At 46.1% G+C, this 8,571-nt stretch overlaps 1 pseudogene; it reads right to left on the bottom strand.

Moving 5' to 3' along the window:
- Positions 1-7,328: 7,328 nt before the first annotated feature.
- Positions 7,329-7,447, bottom strand: LOC131907606 (5S ribosomal RNA; annotated as a pseudogene).
- Positions 7,448-8,571: the final 1,124 nt, after the last annotated feature.

Raw genomic sequence — 8,571 nt, 5'->3', positions numbered from 1 at the left:
GACTGACATTTCTTCCCACTCTCACTCCGTTATGCCGGAGCTGGCCTTTTCTCATCACTGTCAGTTAAATTGGTTTCAGCTGAACACACTTCAAATGAAAACTACGGAAGATACAGCTACTGTGCACACAGGAAGGGGAAATCAGTTCTGCTGTTTAAAGAATACCAACAGCAGTGGAGCTGGGGGTGAAGTTCAATGCGTAGACTGCTTCCCCGTCATGCATTGAGCCCTGGGTTCCATCCCCAGCACCACACAAGCCAGATGTGGTGTGAGTGACAAGCCTATAATTCCAGCAGTCTGCGATGGAAGCTCCAGGAACAGAAGTTCAAGGTCACCCTTGTTCAAGGTCACCATTGGCCAGCCTGTCATACATGGGGCCCTGTCTCCAAGGAGGAGGGGATGATTGGCTGAACACCTGCTAGGCACCAAGTACTTCATAATACTGTGTTTTAACTGAATGAACACCAACTTCATCGCCTGAGCTCTGTTCTTTGCTGTGTTATTAGTAGCTCACCTCCACTGGCAGCTCTGGTATTTCTAGAAGCTACTAGGCATGTCTTGAAGCTTCTCCAGTAAGCCTACTTATGCTGTGTTCTTGCTGAGCAACAGGCTTTCTCCAGAGGAGGCCGTGGACCCTCAAAGTGACGAAGCAGCGTAGGCATCTTTGAACAAGCAGGGATCATCACATTCTGAGTGTGATGGAGCCTGTTAGATGCAAAGATAACCAGATTTAGTACCACCAAGTACTCTGTCAGGTCATTCCTTCAGGTTTTCATTTTGTTGTTTAATTCCAGGCTCTGTCTCCCCCTAGACTGTGGTATTCATCTACAGAGCTGGACCAGAGACACATTTGCATAATTTGGCAAATGAGTGCTATAGTTCAGTGTTTGCCTGTTTCCCTGGGAAACAGTGATTTGTCTCTCAGGTGGCACCTCAGCCTCACGTAAGTGGCTTCTCTTTGAGTAAATCCCATTAACCACTAGGCACACCTGCCCATGTCCAAACCCCAGCACCAGTTGTAGCTTAGTATTAAGCTGTCGAATGTGCTAGAATAGACATTAGATTCATTAGATTCACTTTGGAAAGCAGAGAGTGAGCACTGGCAAATTTAGGCAACCTGCCGCCATTCATATGTACGCTTAGCAAACAGCCAAGTTCAAGGTTCAAGTCCGACCCCTCGCATTGCATGTATTAAGAATGTCAAGCTGCCTTCTGGAACTTCAAAAAGCTTCTCATTGTCTCAAGCAAGACACACCCCACCATTCTGATGCTTTTCCTGCCTTTGCGGACACCTTCTAAGAATGCATCACTGAACCAAGCTGACAGTGTCTCTGTCTGTACTTCAGAGAACGTACCATGCTTCTTAACTGCTCTTCCAAGCTGTTGCTTCATTCACTGAGAACATAATCCTTCAGGCACTCCAGGGGACAAGAGCTAAAGGAAAACCTTCTTTTCCACCAGAAGGCAGAGACCCTTCATCAGGATTGAAGGATCACCCCCGGCTAACTGTGTCAATGAAGTCCACATCCCTGTTTCCTTCCATTACGTTTGAGTTAAGACAATAGAGCTATTTGCAAAACCCAGGGATCTTTATTACAGCTAAATGACCGTCTCCAACTTATATTTGCGATAGTATATAAACATAGCCAGCTGAGTGAAGAGTGGGCAGGAGGAGGGAGTACCAGGAGGAAGGAGGGAGCTTCACAGTGACCCTTGGCAGGTGCAGCAATCCTCAGCTCCAGCTCTGCCAAGGTGCACACAGATGCTGTACAGGATGGAACCGTAAGGTTGAGGCAGACATTGCTCACAGGATACACAGAGGACTTTCTTAGAATAAAGGAGAGGAAGAATCAGGAAACAGACCACCAAGGGAAAGAGACAGCCTTTCTTCTTGAAGCATCACAAGCCCAGATGTACAATGCTGATCAATAAGAATGTTCGGTTGTTTGTCCTTTGCTGTTGATTGAGACAAGACTCCTCCATGGCATTCCAAACTCATCAGAATTCTACCAGTCATCTTCATTATTTTTTATTAAATCACTGGTCTTCGTTAAAAATGCATTTTTTATTTTTTGTTATTTATTAATATTTTAGCATACAAAATAATGGGTTCATTATGATAGTTGACTTATTATCTATCTATCATCTGTGTATGTCCCTACACATCATTTTATCCTAATCATGTTAACCCCCGCATTTCCCTCCCCTAGCCCTTCCCCCTATTCTCACTGGTTCAAATCCTTAAATGCTTTGCTATTGTTGTTGTATGGTTTTTGTTTTTTGTTTTAAGACAGGGTATCACATTTTAACCCAGTCTAACCTAGAACTCACTGTAGTCCAGGCTGGTGTTGATCTTGTGCAATCTCCTGCCTCAGCCGCCTGAGTGCTAGGATTAAGCCATCACATCAGACTTCAGACCTCCGAAGTCATGGGTCACCCTGACTGCTCTGATTTCCAGCGGCTGCCTCTGCAGATCTCCTGGGATCCTGCTGCTGTTTGTAGTCCACCAGCCAGGCACAGATCTGGACATCTCCTCACATTCCCACAAGTTAGGCACAAGAGACAAGGCACAGATTTGAAGGATTCAGGGGGTGTTTTAAGTTACCACATGACTGGTTTAAATACAATCACCACAATGGCAGATTTGTTCATTCACACTCTGCACCAACACAGACCAACTGCAGGGCCCTCAATACTTACATCTGTTCACAGAAGTGAAACATACTTCCTTAGGGGAACACACGCAAGTTCTTGTTTATTTTACACAGCTTGCTCCTTAACGTCATCAGACTTCAGACCAGTGGGTCTCCCCTGACAAGCTCTGTCTGGGCAGATCCCAGCCTCGCTGGCCGCCGTGTTCTGTGTTCTGTGCTTCCTACTCTGCCCTCACCTCCTTCTGCCTGGACAGTCCCTGAGAATCCTTCAAGTTTCCTTTTTTGTTATGTAAAAAGGATGTCTGTATATCTAATTTGGATAGTCTGTGTGTCCAGCCCAGGTGTGGTGGCACGTACTTATAATCCCAATTCCCCACCCCCTTTTTTCTTCCTTTTTATTTTATTAAGAGATTTTCTATTCATTTTACATATCAACCACAGATTCCCCTGTCCTCCCTCCTCCCACCCCCCCATCCTTCTTCCCAACCCCCCCCCCATTCCCACCTCCTCCAAGGCAAGGTCTCTTCTGGGAAGTCAGCAGAGCCTGGTACATTCAGTTGAGGCAGGTCCAAGCCCCTCCTCCCTGCACCAAGGCTGCACAAGGTTTCTCACCCTAGGCACTAGGCTCCAAAAAAACCGGCTCATGTACTTGGGACAGGTCCTGATCCCACTGCCTGGGAGCCCCCTAAACAGTTCAAGCTAAACAACTGTCTCACTTATCCAGAGGGGTAATCCCAATTCTTGAGAGGTAGAGAGAGAGCAATCAGGAGGTCAAAGCCATTCTTGGCTACATAGGGAGTTGAAATAAGCGTGAACTACATTAGACCCTACTAACCACCACCAAGGAAGGAAGGAAGGGAGGGAGGGAGGGAGGGAGGGAGGAAGGAAGGAAGGAAGGAAGGAAGGAAGGAAGGTTGCATGTCTAAACCCAAACTGGCATTGGACTTTCCTATGTAAATAGTACCTAAAAATAAGTATTTCTTCCACAGAAAAACACGAATTTGTTAACACAGGAATTGGACTGGGCATGGGAGTTTATGTTTGTAATCTGAGTACTAGGGAGACTGGGGCAGGAGGATCTCGAATTCAATGCCTACCTGGGCTACAGAGTGAGTTCAGATCCAGTCTAGGAAAGTTAGCAAAGACCTGTCTTTTTTTTTTTTTTTTTTTTTAGATTTATTTATTTATTATGCATACAATGTTCTGCCTGCGTGTATGCCTGCAGGCCAGAAGAGGGCACCAGATCTCATTCTTGATGGTTGTGAGCCACCATGTGGTTGCTGGGAATTGAACTCTGGACCTCTGGAAGAACAGCCAGTGCTCTTAATCTCTAAGTCATCTCTCCAGCCCACAAAGACCTGTCTTAAACTTTGTTATTTAAAGTGAATAAAAGGGCTAAGAGTATAGCTCAGATGTGGTGATATTTTATTTGTGCTCTAACAAATAAAGCTTGCCTGGGGGTCAGAGGGAAAAGCCAGCCACTATATTAAATATAGAGGTCAGGCAGCGGTAGCACACGCCTTTAATCCTTGAATTCGGGAGGCAGAGATTCATCCAGATCTCTGTGAGTTCAAGGTCACACTGGGAATAGAGCCGGGGTGGTGCCACACACCTTTAATCAATCAATCCCAGCACTAGTTAACCATAGAGCTCTGGAGGTCTGTTCAGACAGACAGGAAGTGATAGAGCTGGGCGGAAAGAGGAAGTAAGATGGCAGGGCACAGAAAGGTACATAGGGCATGAGTATACAGGAAGTAGCTCTCTCTGGAGACTGAGGATTTCAGTCAGAGGATTCGTGGAGTTGGTGAGGTAATAGGTCGTGGCTGTGACTTGTTCTATCCCTCTGATCTTTCAGCGTTCACTCCAATATCTGGCTCTGAGGTTTTTTTTTATTAATAAGACCGTTTAGTAATTCGTGTTACACTCAGAGGTAGATCACTTGCCTAGCATCCATGAGGCCCTATGTTCAGTCTCCAGTAAATGGGTGAGTGAATAAATGAATGAGTGGATGAATGGGAAAAAAGTAAAACTAGCAAATGTGAGTGCAGAGGGAGCCTTAGTAAGCACACAGCGTATACGGGAGGAACAAAACTCCATGCATCCCCTGGCTACGAGCAGTGATTGCCCGTTGTGGCTGACCTGTCAGGCAATCACCTCAGAAGGACTTCCCCCAAGCATTCTTCCTCTACAAATCCAGAGCAGAATCTCCTCGGTGCTCACCACAAAGTCTTCAATTTCAGTTTCATTATTCTTTGGTGAAATTCCTTTGAAAGGTACCCATGCTGAGATGAGGAGATGAGAAGTGAGGATTCTGGACCAAGCAATTGTGTCCTTTGGGTGCAAATATGGGAGCAGCATTGCAGCAGAAAGCACGGAAGAGCCCCTCCCACATGTTGCCCAACATAAGCAACTCCAGATGAGGTTGTTTGCTCAGCACAGCCCCACGTGGAGCCCTGGCCTTTGTTCCCTCCTGTTCTTGAGGGTGGCCTGTCTGTGGAGGGCTGCTTTCTGGCCCATACACCGACGGCTGTCTTTTGTGTGTGACCTCACAGGAATGGACACTAGTCTGCTCCTGAGCCTCCATCTCCATGACATAATCACCCCCCAAAGGCCCCCCTCCTGACATCATCACCTTGAAGCACAGGATTTGGGCACACTGATTTTAGGGGGCAAACACGAAGGACACAGAACACTGCTGTCAACCACATCAACCCACTTGTTCCACTGTTTAGTTCTGACCCTTGAGACTCTCTTAGTGCAGTCTGCCTCCCTTAATTACAGCCTATGTGTTAATAGTTTTACAACATAAAGACGTACAATTCCGTCTTAAAGGATTCAGGGGAGATTGTTATCTTGGTCTCTCACATTTGAAGTTCTTGTCCCAGTAACACAGTATCACCGGAGGATTCCAGAACTGCCTTCGCTGGTTGTGATTCTTTAGTCTATCCCTTTGTTTCTCATTGCTCTTTGTATTTGATTGCCTCATCAGCCCCTGACATGGCTTTACTTCACACTTGCAATTTCTAGGAGAAATTAAAAAACAAAACAAAACAAAACAAAAAAAAAACAAAGTAGTTTATGCCTCCTCTTCTTCTCCTGCCTCAAAAAGTGAGGCGAACAATGGGTTAATAAGAACAAACCCAGTAACTGTGGAGCCACCACCCACAGCAAAGGCACCTACATGCTTCAGATGAGTGCGTGCTTTCTACAGCCTGTGCTCGTTTTCCAGACATCCACCAAAAGGTTCATTTTGTTGCCATGGCAATGCCTGACAGACACAATTTAGAGAAGGGGTAATCCATCATGTCGGGGAGAGAAGCTGAGCCACAAAGACGAGCTCCAGGTGGGACAACAGGAGCTGGTCACATTGTGTCAGCATTCGGGAATCAGAGAGAGAGAGAGAGAGAGAGAGAGAGAGAGAGAGAGAGAGAGAGAGAGAGAGAGAGATTACCCGTTCTACACCTACTTTCTCATTTTTATTCCATCCAGAGCCCAGGCCACGGGATGGTACCACTCACCTCTGCAAGCAGGTCTTCTCTGTTCAGTTAGTCCTCTCGGGACACACCCTTGCAGACATGTCCAGATGTTTCTAAATGCCCCATCCAGATGATTTTAAATCCCCACCAAGTTAACAATGAAGATTAACCACCACAAATCCAGGCCTTGTCAACTTGTCACTTTTAAATCATAGTATTCTACTCCCATTCCTAAAGTCTCGTGATCTTATAATGCAAAATGAAAGAATGTATTTCTAAATGCCTTAATAGTTCCAAAATTGTTCAAAAGATCCAAAGACTCTTGTGAGACTCATGGCAATCTCTTAACTGTAAACCCGTGTAAAATCAAGCAATAAGCTACATGTTCCATTACATAATAAAACGAATCGAACATTCCCATTACAAAAGGAAAGAATGGGGAGCATAGCAAGGAATATCATACTGAAGCATAATCAAGCCCAACAGCACAACACCAAATCCTACATCTCCAGGTCCATCACGAAGAGCTTGTGATGAGATCATCTGGGCTCCAAAAGCCTTGGGTAGCATGCCCTCCAGCTCATGTGACCTCGCCAACACTCCAGCAGCTTTCCTCGCAGACATCCCACAGTGCTGGCACCTCCAACCCCCCGGTGGTCCCCATTGCAGCTCAAGCGTCACCGGTATCGCTGAGAGACTCTGACTGTACCACATACCGCTTGGCCTCAGAGGTTTTCTGGGACCTTGGTGCAAGCCTCCGTGACCTCCTTAATCTCACATCTTTCACACGTGTAAAGCCATTTAGAAGTGGGGGAGGGAACCCCTCTGGTGGCAATCTCAGTGGATGCTCTCTCCCTTCAAACTAATTTGAATACAAGCTGGAGCCATGTAGGTGGGTCTTGAACTCAGGCCACCTTACTATGTCCCAGTGCAGAGCAGGAAGCTCCCCTTTATTGACTCGAATCCTTTTAATGATTGCAACTGCTTTGTTTGAACCTTCTTGTTTGCAGTTTTGGTTTTTTTTGTTTTGGTTTTTTGTTTTTTTTTGTTTGTTTTTTTTGAGGCAGGGTTTCTCTGTGTAGTTTTGGTGCCTGTGCTGGATCTTGCTCTGTAGACCAGGCTGGCCTCGAACTCACAGAGATCCACCTGGCTCTGCCTTGCGCCACCACCCCCGGCTTTTTTTTTTTTTTTTTTTTTTTTTTAATAGCACGGGGTATTCCCAGGTGGTCTCCCATCCACGTACTAACCAGGCCGGACCCTGCTTAGCTTCCGAGACCAAATGAGATCGGGCACATTCAGGGTGGTATGGCCATAGACCTTGTCTGCAGTTTTAAGGCCACCCATGTTCCCTCCTCCATCAACGGTACATTTTTCAGATTCTTCTGCTCTGTCTTATTGTAATTCTGACTAAGAGCACTAAGCAATAACCATGTCACAACCTGTTGTTATATTGTCTTGAAATCTCCTCCACCAAACAACCTGGTCCCTTGTTCTTGAACTTAGCCTTACTCAAGGCTGAATAAAGCCCGATTCTTCTCCATAATATAGCATAAACGGCCTCTAGTCTCATTCTCAATGGAGGCCTTTTTCCCTTTGAAACTTCATGAGCCAGGCTGCCACTGTCTGAACTTATCTCAGCATTCTGGTCTTCTGGACCCCCACCAAAATGGCCTTTGGGTTCTACTTATAGCATCCTGGGGCTTCTTAGTCAGCACCTGCGAACTCTCCCACATTCCCTCCACAGATCGCCTCTGAGAGTACAAGACACACCTGCTCAGGTTTACCATAGCCACGACCTTACTTTAGTACCAAGCTGCTCTATTACTTACTGTCTCGTTGCTGTGGCAAAATATTGAACAAAAGCAACTTCAGGAAGGTAGGCTTTATTGGCTCAAACCTTGAGGGCACAGCCCATCAGAGTGAGACAGGCATGGTGACGAGAACAGCTTTAGCTATGGCTGAGAGGAGGAGGCCGGTTGTGGTGGTATTGTGTTCCCCAAAATATTGTGCACCCTAGTAAACTTATCTGGGCTCAGAGAACAGAACAGCCACTAGATAAACATAGAGGCCAGAAAATGGTGGCACACATGCCTTTAATCTTAGCATTCCAAAGGCAGAGATCCATCTGGATCTCTGTGAGTTCAAGGCCACACTGGAAACAGCCAGGCATGGTGACAGGAGCCTTTAATCCCAGGAAGTGATGGCAGGAAGCAGAAAGGTATATAAGGCATGAGGACCAGGAACTAAAGTCTATTAAGCTTTCAGGCTTTTGAGCAGCAGTTCAGCTGAGATCCATTCAGATGAGGACTCAGAGGCTTCCAGTTTGAGGAAACAGGATCAGCTGAGAAGCTGGTGAGGTGAGGAAGCTGTGGCTTGTTCTGCTTCTCTGATTTTTCAGCATTCACCCCAATATCTGGCTCCCGAGGGTTTTTTTTGTTTTT

The sequence above is a fragment of the Peromyscus eremicus genome, chromosome 3 (genome assembly GCF_949786415.1).
Source record: "Peromyscus eremicus chromosome 3, PerEre_H2_v1, whole genome shotgun sequence".
Taxonomy (NCBI): domain Eukaryota; kingdom Metazoa; phylum Chordata; class Mammalia; order Rodentia; family Cricetidae; genus Peromyscus; species Peromyscus eremicus.
The sequence above is the reverse complement of the archived record's forward strand: the minus strand, read 5'-3'. Positions and strand labels throughout refer to the sequence as shown.